A 19,300-nucleotide genomic window follows, 5' to 3' on the forward strand; every position below is an offset into this window, starting at 1 on the left:
AGAAATAACCACCTGCAACGTTTGGTTTAGGTTTTGGGTGCATTTTTAATTTTATTGCTTAAATCGCATTTTCTGGACGAGCTGAGCCCGTTTTCTGAAATGTGCTCCTCCCGTCACTCTGGTTGGGTGTGCATAGTAAAAAGTGCTCTTGGCAGCTAGAGAGTGCCGCGTTGACTGCTGCGCACGAAGAAATAACCACCTGCAACGTTTGGTTTAGGTTTTAGTTGCATTTTTAATTTTATTGCTTAAATCGCATTTTCTCGACGAGCTGAGCACGTTTTCTGAAATGTGCTCCTCCCGTCACTCTGGTTGGGTGCGCATAGTAAAAAGTGCTCTTGGCAGCTAGAGAGTGCCGCGTTGACCACTGCGCATGAAGAAATAACCACCTGCAACGTTTGGTTTAGGTTTTGGGTGCATTTTTAATTTTATTGCTTAAATCGCATGTTCTCGTCGAGCTGAGCACGTTTTCTGAAATGCGCTCCTCCCGTCACTCTTGTTGGGTGTGCATATTAAAAAGTGCTCTTCGCAGCTAGAGAGTGCCGCGTTGACTGCTGCGCATGAAGAAATAACCACCTGCAACTTTTGGTTTAGGTTTTAGGTGCATTTTTAATTTTATTGCTTAAATCGCATTTTCTCGACGAGCTGAGCACGTTTTCTTAAATGCGCTCCTCCCGTCACTCTGGTTGGGTGCGCATAGTAAAAAGTGCTCTTGGCAGCTAGAGAGTGCCGCGTTGACCACTGCGCATGAAGAAATAACCACCTGCAACGTTTGGTTTAGGTTTTGGGTGCGTTTTTAATTTTATTGCTTAAATTGCATTGTCTAAACGAGCTGAACACGTTTTCTGAAATGTGCTCCTCCCGTCACTCTGGTTGGGTGTGCATAGTAAAAAGTGCTCTTGGCAGCGAGAGAGTGCCGCGTTGACCACTGCGCATGAAGAAATAACCACCTGCAACGTTTGGTTTAGGTTTTAGGTGCATTTTTAATTTTATTGCTTAAATCGCATTTTCTCGACGAGCTGAGCACGTTTTCTGAAATGTGCTCCTCCTGTCACTCTGGTTGGGTGCGCATAGTAAAAAGTGCTCTTGGCAGCTAGAGAGTGCCGCGTTGACCACTGCGCATGAAGAAATAACCACCTGCAACGTTTGGTTTAGGTTTAAGGTGCATTTTTAATTTTATTGCTTAAATCGCATTTTCTCGACGAGCTGAGCACGTTTTCTGAAATGTGCTCCTCCCGTCACTCTGGTTGGGTGCGCATAGTAAAAAGTGCTCTTGGCAGCTAGAGAGTGCCACGTTGACCACTGCGCATGAAGAAATAACCACCTGCAACGTTTGATTTAGGTTTTGGGTGCATTTTTAATTTGATTGCTTAAATCGCATTTTCTCGTCGAGCTGAGCACGTTTTCTGAAATGCGCTCCTCCCGTCACTCTGGTTGGGTGTGCATAGTAAAAAGTGCTCTTGGCAGCTAGAGAGTGCCGCGTTGACCACTGCGCATGAAGAAATGACCATCTGCAACGTTTGGTTTAGGCTTTGGGTGCATTTTTTATTTTATTGCTTAAATCGCATTTTCTCGACGAGCTGAGCACGTTTTCTGAAATGTGCTCCTCCCGTCACTCTGGTTGGGTGCGCATAGTAAAAAGTGCTCTTTGCAGCTAGAGAGTGCCGCGTTGACCACTGCATATGAAGAAATAACCACCTGCAACGTTTGGTATAGGTTTTAGGTGCATTTTTAATTTTATTGCTTAAATCGCATTTTCTCGACGAGCTGAGCACGTTTTCTGAAATGTGCTCCTCCCGTCAGTCTGGGTGGGTGCGCATAGTAAAAAGTGCTCTTGGCAGCTAGAGAGTGCCGCGTTGACCACTGCGCATGAAGAAATAACCACCTGCAACGTTTGGTTTAGGTTTTAGGTGCATTTTTAATTGTATTGCTTAAATCGCATTTTCTCGACGAGCTGAGCACGTTTTCTGAAATGTGCTCCTCCCGTCACTCTGGTTGGGTGCGCATAGTAAAAAGTGCTCTTGGCAGGTAGAGAGTGCCGCGTTGACCACTGCGCATGAAGAAATAACCACCTGCAACGTTTGGTTTAGGTTTTGGGTGCATTTTTAATTTTATTGCTTAAATCGCATTTTCTCGACGAGCTGAGCACGTTTTCTGAAATGTGCTCCTCCCGTCACTCTGGTTGGGTGCGCATAGTAAAAAGTGCTCTTGGCAGCTAGAGAGTGCCGCGTTGACTGCTGCGCATGAAGAAATAACCACCTGCAACGTTTGGTTTAGGTTTTGGGTGCATTTTTAATTTTATTGCTTAAATCGCATTTTCTCGTCGAGCTGAGCACGTTTTCTGAAATGCGCTCCTCCCGTCACTCTGGTTGGGTGTGCATAGTAAAAAGTGCTCTTGGCAGCTAGAGAGTGCCGCGTTGACCACTGCGCATGAAGAAATAACCATCTGCAACGTTTGGTTTAGGTTTTGGGTGCATTTTTAATTTTATTGCTTAAATCGCATTTTCTCGACGAGCTGAGCACGTTTTCTGAAATGTGCTCCTCCCGTCACTCTGGTTGGGTCCGCATAGTAAAAAGTGCTCTTGGCAGCTAGAGAGTGCCGCGTTGACCACTGCGCATGAAAAAATAACCACATGCAACGTTTGGTTTAGGTTTTAGGTGCATTTTTAATTTTATTGCTTAAATCGCATTTTCTCGACGAGCTGAGCACGTTTTCTGAAATGTGCTCCTCCCGTCACTCTGGTTGGGTGCGCATAGTAAAAAGTGCTCTTGGCAGCTAGAGAGTGCCGCGTTGACAACTGCGCATGAAGAAATAACCACCTGCAACGTTTGGTTTAGGTTTTGGGTGCATTTTTAATTTTATTGCTTAAATCGCATGTTCTCGTCGAGCTGAGCACGTTTTCTGAAATGCGCTCCTCCCGTCACTCTTGTTGGGTGTGCATATTAAAAAGTGCTCTTGGCAGCTAGAGAGTGCCGCGTTGACCACTGCGCATGAAGAAATGACCATCTGCAACGTTTGGTTTAGGTTTTGGGTGCATTTTTAATTTTATTGCTTAAATCGCATTTTCTCGACGAGCTGAGCACGTTTTCTGAAATGTGCTCCTCCCGTCACTCTTGTTGGGTGCGCATAGTAAAAAGTGCTCTTGGCAGCTGGAGAGTGCCGCGTTGACCACTGCGCATGAAGAAATAACCACTTGCAACGTTTGGTTTAGGTTTTAGGTGCATTTTTAATTTTATTGCTTAAATCGCATTTTCTAGACGAGCTGAGCACGTTTTCTGAAATGTGCTCCTCCCGTCACTCTGGTTGGGTGCGCATAATAAAACGTGTTCTTGGCAGCTAGAGAGTGCCGCGTTGACTGCTGCGCACGAAGAATTAACCACCTGCAACGTTTGGTTTAGGTTTTGGGTGCATTTTTAATTTTATTGCTTAAATCGCATTTTCTCGACGAGCTGAGCACGTTTTCTGAAATGTGCTCCTCCCGTCACTCTGGTTGGGTGCGCATAGTAAAAAGTGCTCTTGGCAGCTAGAGAGTGCCGCGTTGACCACTGCGCATGAAGAAATAACCACCTGCAACGTTTGGTTTAGATTTTGGGTGCATTTTTAATTTTATTGCTTAAATCGCATTTTCTGGACGAGCTGAGCCCGTTTTCTGAAATGTGCTCCTCCCGTCACTCTGGTTGGGTGTGCATAGTAAAAAGTGCTCTTGGCAGCTAGAGAGTGCCGCGTTGACTGCTGCGCACGAAGAAATAACCACCTGCAACGTTTGGTTTAGGTTTTAGTTGCATTTTTAATTTTATTGCTTAAATCGCATTTTCTCGACGAGCTGAGCACGTTTTCTGAAATGTGCTCCTCCCGTCACTCTGGTTGGGTGCGCATAGTAAAAGGTGCTCTTGGCAGCTAGAGAGTGCCGCGTTGACCACTGCGCATGAAGAAATAACCACCTGCAACGTTTGGTTTAGGTTTTGGGTGCATTTTTAATTTTATTGCTTAAATCGCATGTTCTCGTCGAGCTGAGCACGTTTTCTGAAATGCGCTCCTCCCGTCACTCTTGTTGGGTGTGCATATTAAAAAGTGCTCTTCGCAGCTAGAGAGTGCCGCGTTGACTGCTGCGCATGAAGAAATAACCACCTGCAACTTTTGGTTTAGGTTTTAGGTGCATTTTTAATTTTATTGCTTAAATCGCATTTTCTCGACGAGCTGAGCACGTTTTCTGAAATGCGCTCCTCCCGTCACTCTGGTTGGGTGCGCATAGTAAAAAGTGCTCTTGGCAGCTAGAGAGTGCCGCGTTGACCACTGCGCATGAAGAAATAACCACCTGCAACGTTTGGTTTAGGTTTTGGGTGCATTTTTAATTTTATTGCTTAAATCGCATGTTCTCGTCGAGCTGAGCACGTTTTCTGAAATGCGCTCCTCCCGTCACTCTTGTTGGGTGTGCATATTAAAAAGTGCTCTTCGCAGCTAGAGAGTGCCGCGTTGACTGCTGCGCATGAAGAAATAACCACCTGCAACTTTTGGTTTAGGTTTTAGGTGCATTTTTAATTTTATTGCTTAAATCGCATTTTCTCGACGAGCTGAGCACGTTTTCTGAAATGCGCTCCTCCCGTCACTCTGGTTGGGTGCGCATAGTAAAAAGTGCTCTTGGCAGCTATAGAGTGCCGCGTTGACCACTGCGCATGAAGAAATAACCACCTGCAACGTTTGGTTTAGGTTTTGGGTGCATTTTTAATTTTATTGCTTAAATCGCATTGTCTGGACGAGCTGAACACGTTTTCTGAAATGTGCTCCTCCCGTCACTCTGGTTGGGTGCGCATAGTAAAAAGTGCTCTTGGCAGCTAGAGAGTGCCACGTTGACCACTGCGCATGAAGAAATAACCACCTGCAACGTTTGATTTAGGTTTTGGGTGCATTTTTAATTTGATTGCTTAAATCGCATTTTCTCGTCGAGCTGAGCACGTTTTCTGAAATGCGCTCCTCCCGTCACTCTGGTTGGGTGTGCATAGTAAAAAGTGCTCTTGGCAGCTAGAGAGTGCCGCGTTGACCACTGCGCATGAAGAAATGACCATCTGCAACGTTTGGTTTAGGCTTTGGGTGCATTTTTAATTTTATTGCTTAAATCGCATTTTCTCGACGAGCTGAGCACGTTTTCTGAAATGTGCTCCTCCCGTCACTCTGGTTGGGTGCGCATAGTAAAAAGTGCTCTTGGCAGCTAGAGAGTGCCGCGTTGACCACTGCATATGAAGAAATAACCACCTGCAACGTTTGGTATAGGTTTTAGGTGCATTTTTAATTTTATTGCTTAAATCGCATTTTCTCGACGAGCTGAGCACGTTTTCTGGAATGTGCTCCTCCCGTCACTCTGGTTGGGTGCGCATAGTAAAAAGTGCTCTTGGCAGCTAGAGAATGCCGCGTTGACCACTGCGCATGAAGAAATAACCACCTGCAACGTTTGGGTTAGGTTTTACGTGCATTTTTAATTTTATTGCTTAAATCTCATTTTCTCGACGAGCTGAGCACGTTTTCTGAAATGTGGTCCTCCCGTCACTCTGGTTGGGTGCGCTTAGTAAAAAGTACTCTTGGCAGCTAGAGAGTGCCGCGTTGACCACTGCGCATGAAGAAATAACCACCTGCAACGTTTGGTTTCGGTTTTGGGTGCATTTTTAATTTTATTGCTTAAATCGCATTTTCTCGTCGAGCTGAGCACGTTTTCTGAAATGCGCTCCTCCCGTCACTCTTGTTGGGTGTGCATAGTAAAAAGTGCTCTTGGCAGCTAGAGAGTTCCGCGTTGATCACTGCGCATGAAGAAATGACCATCTGCAACGTTTGGTTTAGGTTTTGGGTGCATTTTTAATTTTATTGCTTAAGTCGCATTTTCTTGACGAGCTGAGCACGTTTTCTGAAATGTGCTCCTCCCGTCACTCTGGTTGGGTGCGCATAGTAAAAAGTGCTCTTGGCAGCTATAGAGTGCCGCGTTGACCACTGCGCATGAAGAAATAACCACCTGCAACGTTTGGTTTAGGTTTTAGGTGCATTTTTAATTTTATTGCGTAAATCGCATTTTCTCAACGAGCTGAGCACGTTTTCTGAAATCTGCTCCTCCCGTCACTCTGGTTGGGTGCGCATAGTAAAAAGTTCTCTTGGCAGCTAGAGAGTGCCGCGTTGACCACTGCGCATGAAGAAATAACCACCTGCAACGTTTGGTTTAGGTTTTGGGTGCATCTTTAATTTTATTGCTTAAATCGCATGTTCTCGTCGAGCTGAGCACGTTTTCTGAAATGCGCTCCTCCCGTCAATCTTGTTGGGTGTGCATAGTAAAAAGTGCTATTGGCAGCTAGAGAGTGCCGCGTTGACCACTGCGCATGAAGAAATGACCATCTGCAACGTTTGGTTTAGGTTTTGGGTGCATTTTTAATTTTATTGCTTAAATTGCATTCACTCGACGAGCTGAGCACGTTTTCTGAAATGTGCTCCTCCCGTCACTCTGGTTGGGTGCGCATAGTAAAAAGTGCTCTTGGCAGCTAGAGAGTGCCGCGTTGACCACTGCGCATGAAGAAATAACCACCTGCAACGTTTGGTTTAGGTTTTGGGTGCATTTTTAATTTTATTGCTTAAATCGCATTTTCTCGACGAGCTGAGCACGTTTTCTGGAATGTGCTCCTCCCGTCACTCTGGTTGGGTGCGCATAGTAAAAAGTGCTCTTGGCAGCTAGAGAGTGCCGCGTTGACCACTGCGCATGAAGAAATGACCATCTGCAACGTTTGGTTTAGGTTTTAGGTGCATTTTTAATTTTATTGCTTAAATCGCATTTTCTGGACGAGCTGAGCACGTTTTCTGAAATGTGCTCCTCCCGTCACTCTGGTTGGGTGCGCATAGTAAAAAGTGCTCTTGGCAGCTAGAGAGTGCCGCGTTGACCACTGCGCATGAAGAAATAACCACCTGCAACGTTTGGTTTAGGTTTTGGGTGCATTTTTAATTTTATTTCTTAAATTGCATTTACTCGACGAGCTGAGCACGTTTTCTGAAATGTGCTCCTCCCGTCACTCTGGTTGGGTGCGCATAGTAAAAAGTGCTCTTGGCAGCTAGAGAGTGCCGCGTTGACTGCTGCGCACGAAGAAATAACCACCTGCAACGTTTGGTTTAGGTTTTAGGTGCATTTTTAATTTTATTGCTTAAATTGCATTTTCTCGACGAGCTGAGCACGTTTTCTGAAATGTGCTCCTCCCGTCACTCTGGTTGGGTGCGCATAGTAAAAAGTGCTCTTGGCAGCTAGAGAGTGCCGCGTTGACCACTGCGCATGAAGAAATAACCACCTGCAACGTTTGGTTTAGGTTTTAGGTGCATTTTTAATTTTATTGCTTAAATCGCATTTTCTCGACGAGCCGAGCACGTTTTCTGAAATGTGCTCCTCCCGTCACTCTGGTTGGGTGCGCATAGTAAAAAATGCTCTTGGCAGCTAGAGAGTGCCGCGTTGACCACTGCGCATGAAGAAATAACCACCTGCAACGTTTGGTTTAATGTTTTGGGTGCATTTTTAATTTTATTGCTTAAATCGCATTTTCTCGACGAGCTGAGCACGTTTTCTGAAATGTGCTCCTCCCGTCACTCTGGTTGGGTGCACATAGTAAAAAGTGCTCTTGGCAGCTAGAGAGTGCCGCGTTGACCAATGCGCATGAAGAAATAACCACCTGCAACGTTTGGTTTAGGTTTTTAGGTGCATTTTTAATTTTATTGCTTAAATCGCATTTTCTCGACGAGCTGAGCACGTTTTCTGAAATGTGCTCCTCCCGTCACTCTGGTTGGGTGCGCATAGTAAAAAGTGCTCTTGGCAGCTAGAGAGTGCCGCGTTGACTGCTGCATATGAAGAAATAACCACCTGCAACGTTTGGTTTAGGTTTTAGGTGCATTTTTAATTTTATTGCTTAAATCTCATTTTCTCGACGAGCTGAGCACGTTTTCTGAAATGTGCTCCTCCCGTCACTCTGGTTGGGTGCGCATAGTAAAAAGTGCTCTTGGCAGCTAGAGAGCCCCGCGTTGACTGCTGCGCATGAAGAAATAACCACCTGCAACGTTTGGTTTAGGTTTTGGGTGCATTTTTAATTTTATTGCTTAAATCGCATTTTCTCGTCGAGCTGAGCACGTTTTCTGAAATGCGCTCCTCCCGTCACTCTGGTTGGGTGCGCATAGTGAAAAGTGCTCTTGGCAGCTAGAGAGTGCCGCGTTGACCACTGCGCATGAAGAAATAACCACCTGCAACGTTTGGTTTAGGTTTTGGGTGCATTTTTAATTTTATTGCTTAAATCGCATTTTTTGGACGAGCTGAGCACGTTTTCTGAAATGCGCTCCTCCCGTCACTCTGGTTGGGTGTGCATAGTAAAAAGTGCTCTTGGCAGCTAGAGAGTGCCGCGTTGACCACTGCACATGAAGAAATGACCATCTGCAACGTTTGGTGTAGGTTTTAGGTGCATTTTTAATTTTATTGCTTAAATCGCATTTTCTCGTCGAGCTGAGCACGTTTTCTGAAATGCGCTCCTCCCGTCACTCTGGTTGGGTGCGCATAGTAAAAAGTGCTCTTGGCAGCTAGAGAGTGCCGCGTTGACCACTGCGCATGAAGAAATAACCACCTGCAACGTTTGGTTTAGGTTTTGGGTGCATTTTTAATTGTATTGCTTAAATCGCATTTTCTCAACGAGCTGAGCACGTTTTCTGAAATGTGCTCCTCCTGTCACTCTGATTGGGTGGGCATAGTAAAAAGTGCTCTTGGCAGCTAGAGAGTGCCGCGTTCACCACTGCACATAAAGAAATGACCATCTGCAACGTTTGGTTTAGGTTTTGGGTGCATTTTTAATTTTATTGCTTAAATCGCATTTTCTGGACGAGCTGAGCACGTTTCCTGAAATGTGCTCCTCCCGTCACTCTGGTTGGGTGTGCATAGTAAAAAGTGCTCTTGGCAGCTAGATAGTGCCGCGTTGACCACTGCACATAAAGAAATGACCATCTGCAACTTTTGGTTTAGGTTTTAGGTGCATTTTTAATTTTATTGCTTAAATCGCATTTTCTCGACGAGCTGAGCACGTTTTCTGAAATGCGCTCCTCCCGTCACTCTGGTTGGGTGCGCATAGTAAAAAGTGCTCTTGGCAGCTAGAGAGTGCCGCGTTGACCACTGCGCATGAAGAAATAACCACCTGCAACGTTTGGTTTAGGTTTTGGGTGCATTTTTAATTTTATTGCTTAAATCGCATTGTCTGGACGAGCTGAGCACGTTTTCTGAAATGTGCTCCTCCCGTCACTCTGGTTGGGTGCGCATAGTAAAAAGTGCACTTGGCAGCTAGAGAGTGCCGCGTTGACCACTGCGCATGAAGAAATGACCATCTGCAACGTTTGGTTTAGGTTTTGGGTGCATTTTTAATTTTATTGCTTAAATCGCATTTTCTCGACGAGCTGAGCACGTTTTCTGGAATGTGCTCCTCCCGTCACTCTGGTTGGGTGCGCATAGTAAAAAGTGCTCTTGGCAGCTAGAGAATGCCGCGTTGACCACTGCGCATGAAGAAATGACCATCTGCAACGTTTGGTTTAGGTTTTAGGTGCATTTTTAATTTTATTGCTTAAATTGCATTTTCTGGACGAGCTGAGCACGTTTTCTGAAATGTGCTGCTCCCGTCACTCTGGTTGGGTGCGCATAGTAAAAAGTGCTCTTGGCAGCTAGAGAGTGCCGCGTTGACTGCTGCGCACGAAGAAATAACCACCTGCAACGTTTGGTTTAGGTTTTAGGTGCATTTTTAATTTTATTGCTTAAATCGCATTTTCTCGACGAGCTGAGCACGTTTTCTGAAATGTGCTCCTCCCGTCACTCTGGTTGGGTGCGCATAGTAAAAAGTGCTCTTGGCAGCTAGAGAGTGCCGCGTTGACCACTGCGCATGAAGAAATAACCACCTGCAACGTTTGGTTTAGGTTTTAGGTGCATTTTTAATTTTATTGCTTAAATCGCATTTTCTCGACGAGCTGAGCACGTTTTCAGAAATGTGCTCCTCCCGTCACTCTGGTTGGGTGCGCAAAGGAAAAAATGCTCTTGGCAGCTAGAGAGTGCCGCGTTGACCATTGCGCATGAAGAAATAACCACGTGCAACGTTTGGTTTAATGTTTTGGGTGCATTTTTAATTTTATTGCTTAAATCGCATTTTCTCGACGAGCTGAGCACGTTTTCTGAAATGTGCTCCTCCCGTCACTCTGGGTGGGTGCGCATAGTAAAAAGTGCTCTTGGCAGCTAGAGAGTGCCGCGTTGACCACTGCGCATGAAGAAATGACCACCTGCAACGTTTGGTTTAGGTTTTGGGTGCATTTTTAATTTTATTGCTTAAATCGCATTTTCTCGACGAGCTGAGCACGTTTTCTGAAATGTGCTCCTCCCGTCACTCTGGTTGGGTGCGCATAGTAAAAAGTGCTCTTGGCAGCTAGAGAGTGCCGCGTTGACCACTGCGCATGAAGAAATGACCATCTGCAACGTTTGGTTTAGGTTTTGGGTGCGTTTTTAATTTTATTGCTTAAATCGCATTTTCTCGACGAGCTGAGCACGTTTTCTGGAATGTGCTCCTCCCGTCACTCTGGTTGGGTGCGCATAGTAAAAAGTGCTCTTGGCAGCTAGAGAGTGCCGCGTTGACCACTGCATATGAAGAAATAACCACCTGCAACGTTTGGTATAGATTTTAGGTGCATTTTTAATTTTATTGCTTAAATCGCATTTTCTCGACGAACTGAGCACGTTTTCTGAAATGTGCTCCTCCCGTCACTCTGGGTGGGTGCGCATAGTAAAAAGTGCTCTTGGCAGCTAGAGAGTGCCGCGTTGACCACTGCGCATGAAGAAATAACCATCTGCAACGTTTGGTTTAGGTTTTGGGTGCATTTTTAATTTTATTGCTTAAATCGCATTTTCTCGTCGAGCTGAGCACGTTTTCTGAAATGCGCTCCTCCCGTCACTCTGGTTGGGTGTGCATCGTAAAAAGTGCTCTTGGCAGCTAGAGAGTGCCGCGTTGACCACTGCGCATGAAGAAATAATAACCTGCAACGTTTGGTTTAGGTTTTGGGTGCATTTTTAATTTTATTGCTTAAATCGCATTTTCTCGTCGAGCTGAGCACGTTTTCTGAAATGCGCTCCTCCCGTCCCTCTGGTTGGGTGCGCATAGTAAAAAGTGCTCTTGGCAGCTAAAGAGTGCCGCGTTGACCACTGCGCATGAAGAAATAACCACCTGCAACGTTTGGTTTAGGTTTTGGGTGCATTTTTAATTTTATTGCTTAAATCGCATTTTCTCAACGAGCTGAGCACGTTTTCTGAAATGTGCTCCTCCCGTCACTCTGGTTGGGTGCGCATAGTAAAAAGTGCTCTTGGCAGCTAGAGAGTGCCGCGTTCACCACTGCACATGAAGAAATGACCATCTGCAATGTTATGTTTAGGTTTTGGGTGCATTTTTAATTTTATTGCTTAAATCGCATTTTCTCGACGAGCTGAGCACGTTTTCTGAAATGTGCTCCTCCCGTCACTCTGGTTGGGTGCGCATAGTAAAAAGTGCTCTTGGCAGCTAGAGAGTGCCGCGTTGACCATTGCGCATGAAGAAATGACCATCTGCAACGTTTGGTTTAGGTTTTGGGTGCATTTTTAATTTTATTGCTTAAATCGCATTTTCTCGACGAGCTGAGCACGTTTTCTGAAATGTGCTCCTCCCGTCACTCTGGTTGGGTGCGCATAGTAAAAAGTGCTCTTGGCAGCTAGAGAGTGCCGCGTTGACCACTGCATATGAAGAAATAACCACCTGCAACGTTTGGTATAGATTTTAGGTGCATTTTTAATTTTATTGCTTAAATCGCATTTTCTCGACGAGCTGAGCACGTTTTCTGAAATGTGCTCCTCCCGTCACTCTGGGTGGGTGCGCATAGTAAAAAGTCCTCTTGGCAGCTAGAGAGTGCCGCGTTGACCACTGCGCATGAAGAAATAACCATCTGCAACGTTTGGTTTAGGTTTTGGGTGCATTTTTAATTTTATTGCTTAAATCGCATTTTCTCGACGAGCTGAGCACGTTTTCTGAAATGTGCTCCTCCCGTCACTCTGGGTGGGTGCGCATAGTAAAAAGTGCTCTTGGCAGCGAGAGAGTTCCGTGTTGACTGCTGCGCATGAAGAAATAACCACCTGCAACATTTGGTTTAGGTTTTAGGTGCATTTTTAATTTTATTGCTTAAATCGCATTTTCTCGACGAGCTGAGCACGTTTTCTGAAATGCGCTCCTCCCGTCACTCTGGTTGGGTGCGCATAGTAAAAAGTGCTCTTGGCAGCTAGAGAGTGCCGCGTTGACCACTGCGCATGAAGAAATAACCACCTGCAACGTTTGGTTTAGGTTTTGGGTGCATTTTTAATTTTATTGCTTAAATCGCATTTTCTCAACGAGCTGAGCACGTTTTCTGAAATGTGCTCCTCCTGTCACTCTGGTTGGGTGCGCATAGTAAAAAGTGCTCTTGGCAGCTAGAGAGTGCCGCGTTCACCACTGCACATGAAGAAATGACCATCTGCAACGTTTGGTTTAGGTTTTGGGTGCATTTTTAATTTTATTGCTTAAATCGCATTTTCTCGACGAGCTGAGCACGTTTTCTGGAATGTGCTCCTCCCGTCACTCTGGTTGGGTGCGCATAGTAAAAAGTGCTCTTGGCAGCTAGAGAGTGCCGCGTTGACCACTGCATATGAAGAAATAACCACCTGCAACGTTTGGTATAGATTTTAGGTGCATTTTTAATTTTATTGCTTAAATCGCATTTTCTCGACGAGCTGAGCACGTTTTCTGAAATGTGCTCCTCCCGTCACTCTGGGTGGGTGCGCATAGTAAAAAGTCCTCTTGGCAGCTAGAGAGTGCCGCGTTGACCACTGCGCATGAAGAAATAACCATCTGCAACGTTTGGTTTAGGTTTTGGGTGCATTTTTAATTTTATTGCTTAAATCGCATTTTCTCGACGAGCTGAGCACGTTTTCTGAAATGTGCTCCTCGCGTCACTCTGGGTGGGTGCGCATAGTAAAAAGTGCTCTTGGCAGCTAGAGAGTGCCGTGTTGACTGCTGCGCATGAAGAAATAACCACCTGCAACTTTTGGTTTAGGTTTTAGGTGCATTTTTAATTTTATTGCTTAAATCGCATTTTCTCGACGAGCTGAGCACGTTTTCTGAAATGCGCTCCTCCCGTCACTCTGGTTGGGTGCGCATAGTAAAAAGTGCTCTTTGGCAGCTAGAGAGTGCCGCGTTGACCACTGCGCATGAAGAAATAACCACCTGCAACGTTTGGTTTAGGTTTTGGGTGCATTTTTAATTTTATTGCTTAAATCGCATTTTCTCAACGAGCTGAGCACGTTTTCTGAAATGTGCTCCTCCTGTCACTCTGGTTGGGTGCGCATAGTAAAAAGTGCTCTTGGCAGCTAGAGAGTGCGGCGTTCACCACTGCACATGAAGAAATGACCATCTGCAACGTTTGGTTTAGGTTTTGGGTGCATTTTTAATTTTATTGCTTAAATCGCATTTTCTCGACGAGCTGAGCACGTTTTCTGGAATGTGCTCCTCCCGTCACTCTGGTTGGGTGCGCATAGTAAAAAGTGCTCTTGGCAGCTAGAGAGTGCCGCGTTGACCACTGCGCATGAAGAAATAACCACCTGCAACGTTTGGTTTAGGTTTTAGGTGCATTTTAAATTTTATTGCTTAAATCGCATTTTCTCGACGAGCTGAGCACGTTTTCTGAAATGTGCTCCTCCCGTAACTCTGGTTGGGTGCGCATAGTAAAAAGTGCTCTTGGTAGCTAGAGAGTGCCGCGTTGACCACTGCGCATGAAGAAATGACCATCTGCAACGTTTGGCTTAGGTTTTAGCTGCATTTTTAATTTTATTGCTTAAATCGCATTTTCTGGACGAGCTGAGCACGTTTTCTGAAATGTGCTCCTCCCGTCACTCTGGTTGGGTGCGCATAGTAAAAAGTGCTCTTGGCAGCTAGAGAGTGCTGCGTTGACCACTGCGCATGAAGAAATAACCACCTGCAACGTTTGGTTTAGGTTTTGGGTGCATTTTTAATTTTATTGCTTAAATTGCATTTACTCGACGAGCTGAGCACGTTTTCTGAAATGTGCTCCTCCCGTCACTCTGGTTGGGTGCGCATAGTAAAAAGTGCTCTTGGCAGCTAGAGAGTGCCGCGTTGACTGCTGCGCACGAAGAAATAACCACCTGCAACGTTTGGTTTAGGTTTTAGGTGCATTTTTAATTTTATTGCTTAAATCGCATTTTCTCGACGAGCTGAGCACGTTTTCTGAAATGTGCTCCTCCCGACACTCTGGTTGGGTGCGCATAGTAAAAAGTGCTCTTGGCAGCTAGAGAGTGCCGCGTTGACCACTGCGCATGAAGAAATAACCACCTGCAACGTTTGGTTTAGGTTTTAGGTGCATTTTTAATTTTATTGCTTAAATCGCATTTTCTCGACGAGCTGAGCACGTTTTCTGAAATGTGCTCCTCCCGTCACTCTGGTTGGGTGCGCATAGTAAAAAATGCTCTTGGCAGCTAGAGAGTGCCGCGTTGACCACTGCGCATGAAGAAACAACCACCTGCAACGTTTGGTTTAATGTTTTGGGTGCATTTTTAATTTTATTGCTTAATTCGCATTTTCTCGACGAGCTGAGCACGTTTTCTGAAATGTGCTCCTCCCGTCACTCTGGTTGGGTGCACATAGTAAAAAGTGCTCTTGGCAGCTAGAGAGTGCCGCGTTGACCAATGCGCATGAAGAAATAACCACCTGCAACGTTTGGTTTAGGTTTTTAGGTGCATTTTTAATTTTATTGCTTAAATCGCATTATCTCGACGAGCTGAGCACGTTTTCTGAAATGTGCTCCTCCCGTCACTCTGGTTGGGTGTGCATAGTAAAAAGTGCTCTTGGCAGCTAGAGAGTGCTGCGTTGACCACTGCGCATGAAGAAATGACCATCTGCAACGTTTGGTTTAGGTTTTAGGTGCATTTTTAATTTCATTGCTTAAATCGCATTTTCTGGACGAGCTGAGCACGTTTTCTGAAATGTGCTCCTCCCGTCACTCTGGTTGGGTGCGCATAGTAAAAAGTGCTCTTGGCAGCTAGAGAGTGCCGCGTTGACCACTGCGCATGAAGAAATAACCACCTGCAACGTTCGGTTTAGGTTTTGGGTGCATTTTTAATTTTATTGCTTAAATCGCATTTTCTCGACGAGCTGAGCACGTTTTCTGAAATGTGCTCCTCCCGTCACTCTGGTTGGGTGCGCATAGTAAAAAGTGCTCTTGGCAGCTAGAGAGTGCCGCGTTGACCACTGCGCATGAAGAAATAACCACCTGCAACGTTTGGTTTAGGTTTTGGGTGCGTTTTTAATTTTATTGCTTAAATCGTATTTTCTCGTCGAGCTGAGCACGTTTTCTAAAATGCGCTCCTCCCGTCACTCTGGTTGGGTGTGCATCGTAAAAAGTGCTCTTGGCAGCTAGAGAGTGCCGCGTTGACCACTGCGCATGAAGAAAGAACCACCTGCAACGTTTGGTTTAGGTTTTGGGTGCATTTTTAATTGTATTGCTTAAATCGCATTTTCTCGTCGAGCTGAGCACGTTTTCTGAAATGCGCTCCTCCCGTCACTCTGGTTGGGTGCGCATAGTAAAAAGTGCTCTTGGCAGCTAGAGATTGCCGCGTTGACCACTGCGCATGAAGAAATAACCACCTGCAACGTTTGGTTTAGGTTTTGGGTGCATTTTTAATTGTATTGCTTAAATCGCATTTTCTCAACGAGCTGAGCACGTTTTCTGAAATGTGCTCCTCCTGTCACTCTGATTGGGTGGGCATAGTAAAAAGTGCTCTTGGCAGCTAGAGAGTGCCGCGTTCACCACTGCACATGAAGAAATGACCATCTGCAACGTTTGGTTTAGGTTTTGGGTGCATTTTTAATTTTATTGCTTAAATCGCATTTTCTCGACGAGCTGAGCACGTTTTCTGGAATGCGCTCCTCCCGTCACTCTGGTTGGGTGTGCATAGTAAAAAGTGCTCTTGGCAGCTAGAGAGTGCCGCGTTGACCACTGCACATAAAGAAATGACCATCTGCAGCGTTTGGTTTAGGTTTTAGGTGCATTTTTAATTTTATTGCTTAAATCGCATTTTCTCGACGAGCTGAGCACGTTTTCTGAAATGTGCTCCTCCCGTCACTCTGGTTGGGTGCGCATAGTAAAAAGTACTCTTGGCAGCTAGAGAGTGCCGCGTTGACTGCTGCGCATGAAGAAATAACCACTTGCAACTTTTGGTTTAGGTTTTAGGTGCATTTTTAACTTTATTGCTTAAATCGCATTTTCTGGACGAGCTGAGCACGTTTTCTGAAATGTGCTCCTCCCGTCACTCTGGTTGGGTGCGCATAGTAAAAAGTGCTCTTGGCAGCTAGAGAGTGCCGCGTTGACCAATGCGCATGAAGAAATAACCACCTGCAACGTTTGGTTTAGGTTTTTAGATGCATTTTTAATTTTATTGCTTAAATCGCATTTTCTCGACGAGCTGAGCACGTTTTCTGAAATGTGCTCCTCCCGTCACTCTGGTTGGGTGCGCATAGTAAAAAGTGCTCTTGGCAGCTAGAGAGTGCCGCGTTGACGACTGCGCATGAAGAAATAACCACCTGCAACGTTTGGTTTAGGTTTTGGGTGCATTTTTAATTTTATTGCTTAAATCGCATTTTCTCGACGAGCTGAGCACGTTTTCTGAAATGTGCTCCTCCCGTCACTCTGGTTGGGTGCGCATAGTAAAAAGTGCTCTTGGCAGCTAGAGAGTGCCGCGTTGACCACTGCGCATGAAGAAATAACCACCTGCAACGTTTGGTTTAGGTTTTGGGTGCATTTTTAATTTTATTGCTTAAATCGCATTTTCTCGTCGAGCTGAGCACGTTTTCTGAAATGCGCTCCTCCCGTCACTCTGGTTGGGTGTGCATCGTAAAAAGTGCTCTTGGCAGCTAGAGAGTGCCGCGTTGACCACTGCGCATGAAGAAATAACCACCTGCAACGTTTGGTTTAGGTTTTGGGTGCATTTTTAATTTTATTGCTTAAATCGCATTTTCTCGACGAGCTGAGCACGTTTTCTGAAATGTGCTCCTCCCGTCACTCTGGTTGGGTGCGCATAGTAAAAAGTGCTCTTGGCAGCTAGAGAGTGCCGCGTTGACCACTGCGCATGAAGAAATGACCATCTGCAACGTTTGGTTTAGGTTTTGGGTGCATTTTTAATTTTATTGCTTAAATCGCATTTTCTCGACGAGCTGAGCACGTTTTCTGGAATGTGCTCCTCCCGTCACTCTGGTTGGGTGTGCATAGTAAAAAGTGCTCTTGGCAGCTAGAGAGTGCCGCGTTGACCACTGCGCATGAAGAAATAACCACCTGCAACGTTTGGTTTAGGTTTTGGGTGCATTTTTAATTTTATTGCTTAAATCGCATTTTCTCGACGAGCTGAGCACGTTTTCTGAAACGTGCTCCTCCCGTCACTCTGGTTGGGTGCGCATAGTGAAAAGGGCTCTTGGCAGCTAGAGAGTGCCGCGTTGACCACTGCACATGAAGAAATGACCATCTGCAACGTTTGGTTTAGGTTTTGGGTGCGTTTTTAATTTTATTGCTTAAATCGCATTTTCTCGACGAGCTGAGCACGTTTTCTGGAATGTGCTCCTCCCGTCACTCTGGTTGGGTGCGCATAGTAAAAAGTGCTCTTGGCAGCTAGAGAGTGCCGCGTTGACCACTGCGCATGAAGAAATAACCACCTGCAACGTTTGGTTTAGGTTTTTAGGTGCATTTTTAATTTTATTGCTTAAATCGCATTATCTCGACGAGCTGAGCACGTTTTCTGAAATGTGCTCCTCCCGTCACTCTGGTTGGGTGTGCATAGTAAAAAGTGCTCTTGGCAGCTAGAGAGTGCTGCGTTGACCACTGCGCATGAAGAAATGACCATCTGCAACGTTTGGTTTAGGTTTTAGGTGCATTTTTAATTTTATTGCTTAAATCGCATTTTCTGGACGAGCTGAGCACGTTTTCTGAAATGTGCTCCTCCCGTCACTCTGGTTGGGTGCGCATAGTAAAAAGTGCTCTTGGCAGCTAGAGAGTGCCGCGTTGACCACTGCGCATGAAGAAATAACCACCTGCAACGATCGGTTTAGGTTTTGGGTGCATTTTTAATTTTATTGCTTAAATCGCATTTTCTCGACGAGCTGAGTACGTTTTCTGAAATGTGCTCCTCCCGTCACTCTGGTTGGGTGCTCATAGTAAAAAGTGCTCTTGGCAGCTAGAGAGTGCCGCGTTGACCACTGCGCATGAAGAAATAACCACCTGCAACGTTTGGTTTAGGTTTTGGGTGCATTTTTAATTTTATTGCTTAAATCGTATTTTCTCGTCGAGCTGAGCACGTTTTCTAAAATGCGCTCCTCCCGTCACTCTGGTTGGGTGTGCATCGTAAAAAGTGCTCTTGGCAGCTAGAGAGTGCCGCGTTGACCACTGCGCATGAAGAAATAACCACCTGCAACGTTTGGTTTAGGTTTTGGGTGCATTTTTAATTGTATTGCTTAAATCGCATTTTCTCGTCGAGCTGAGCACGTTTTCTGAAATGCGCTCCTCCCGTCACTCTGGTTGGGTGCGCATAGTAAAAAGTGCTCTTGGCAGCTAGAGATTGCCGCGTTGACCACTGCGCATGAAGAAATAACCACCTGCAACGTTTGGTTTAGGTTTTGGGTGCATTTTTAATTGTATTGCTTAAATCGCATTTTCTCAACGAGCTGAGCACGTTTTCTGAAATGTGCTCCTCCCGTCACTCTGGTTGGGTGCGCATAGTAAAAAGTGCTCTTGGCAGCAAGAGAGTGCCGCGTTGACTGCTGCGCACGAAGAAATAACTACCTGCAACGTTTGGTTTAGGTTTTAGGTGCATTTTTAATTTTGTTGCTTAAATCGCATTTTCTCGACGAGCTGAGCACGTTTTCTGAAATGTGCTCCTCCCGTCACTCTGGTTGGGTGCGCATAGTAAAAAGTGCTCTTGGCAGCTAGAGAGTGAGTGCCGCGTTGACCACTGCGCATGAAGAAATAACCACCTGCAACGTTTGGTTTAGGTTTTGGGTGCATTTTTAATTTTATTGCTTAAATCGCATTGTCTGGACGAGCTGAGCACGTTTTCTGAAATGTGCTCCTCCCGTCACTCTGGTTGGGTGTGCATAGTAAAAAGTGCTCTTGGCAGCTAGAGAGTGCCGCGTTGACCACTGCGCATGAAGAAATGACCATCTGCAACGTTTGGTT

This window comes from Syngnathus scovelli, chromosome 8 (genome assembly GCF_024217435.2).
Source record: "Syngnathus scovelli strain Florida chromosome 8, RoL_Ssco_1.2, whole genome shotgun sequence".
In the NCBI taxonomy this organism is placed as follows: Eukaryota; Metazoa; Chordata; class Actinopteri; order Syngnathiformes; family Syngnathidae; genus Syngnathus; species Syngnathus scovelli.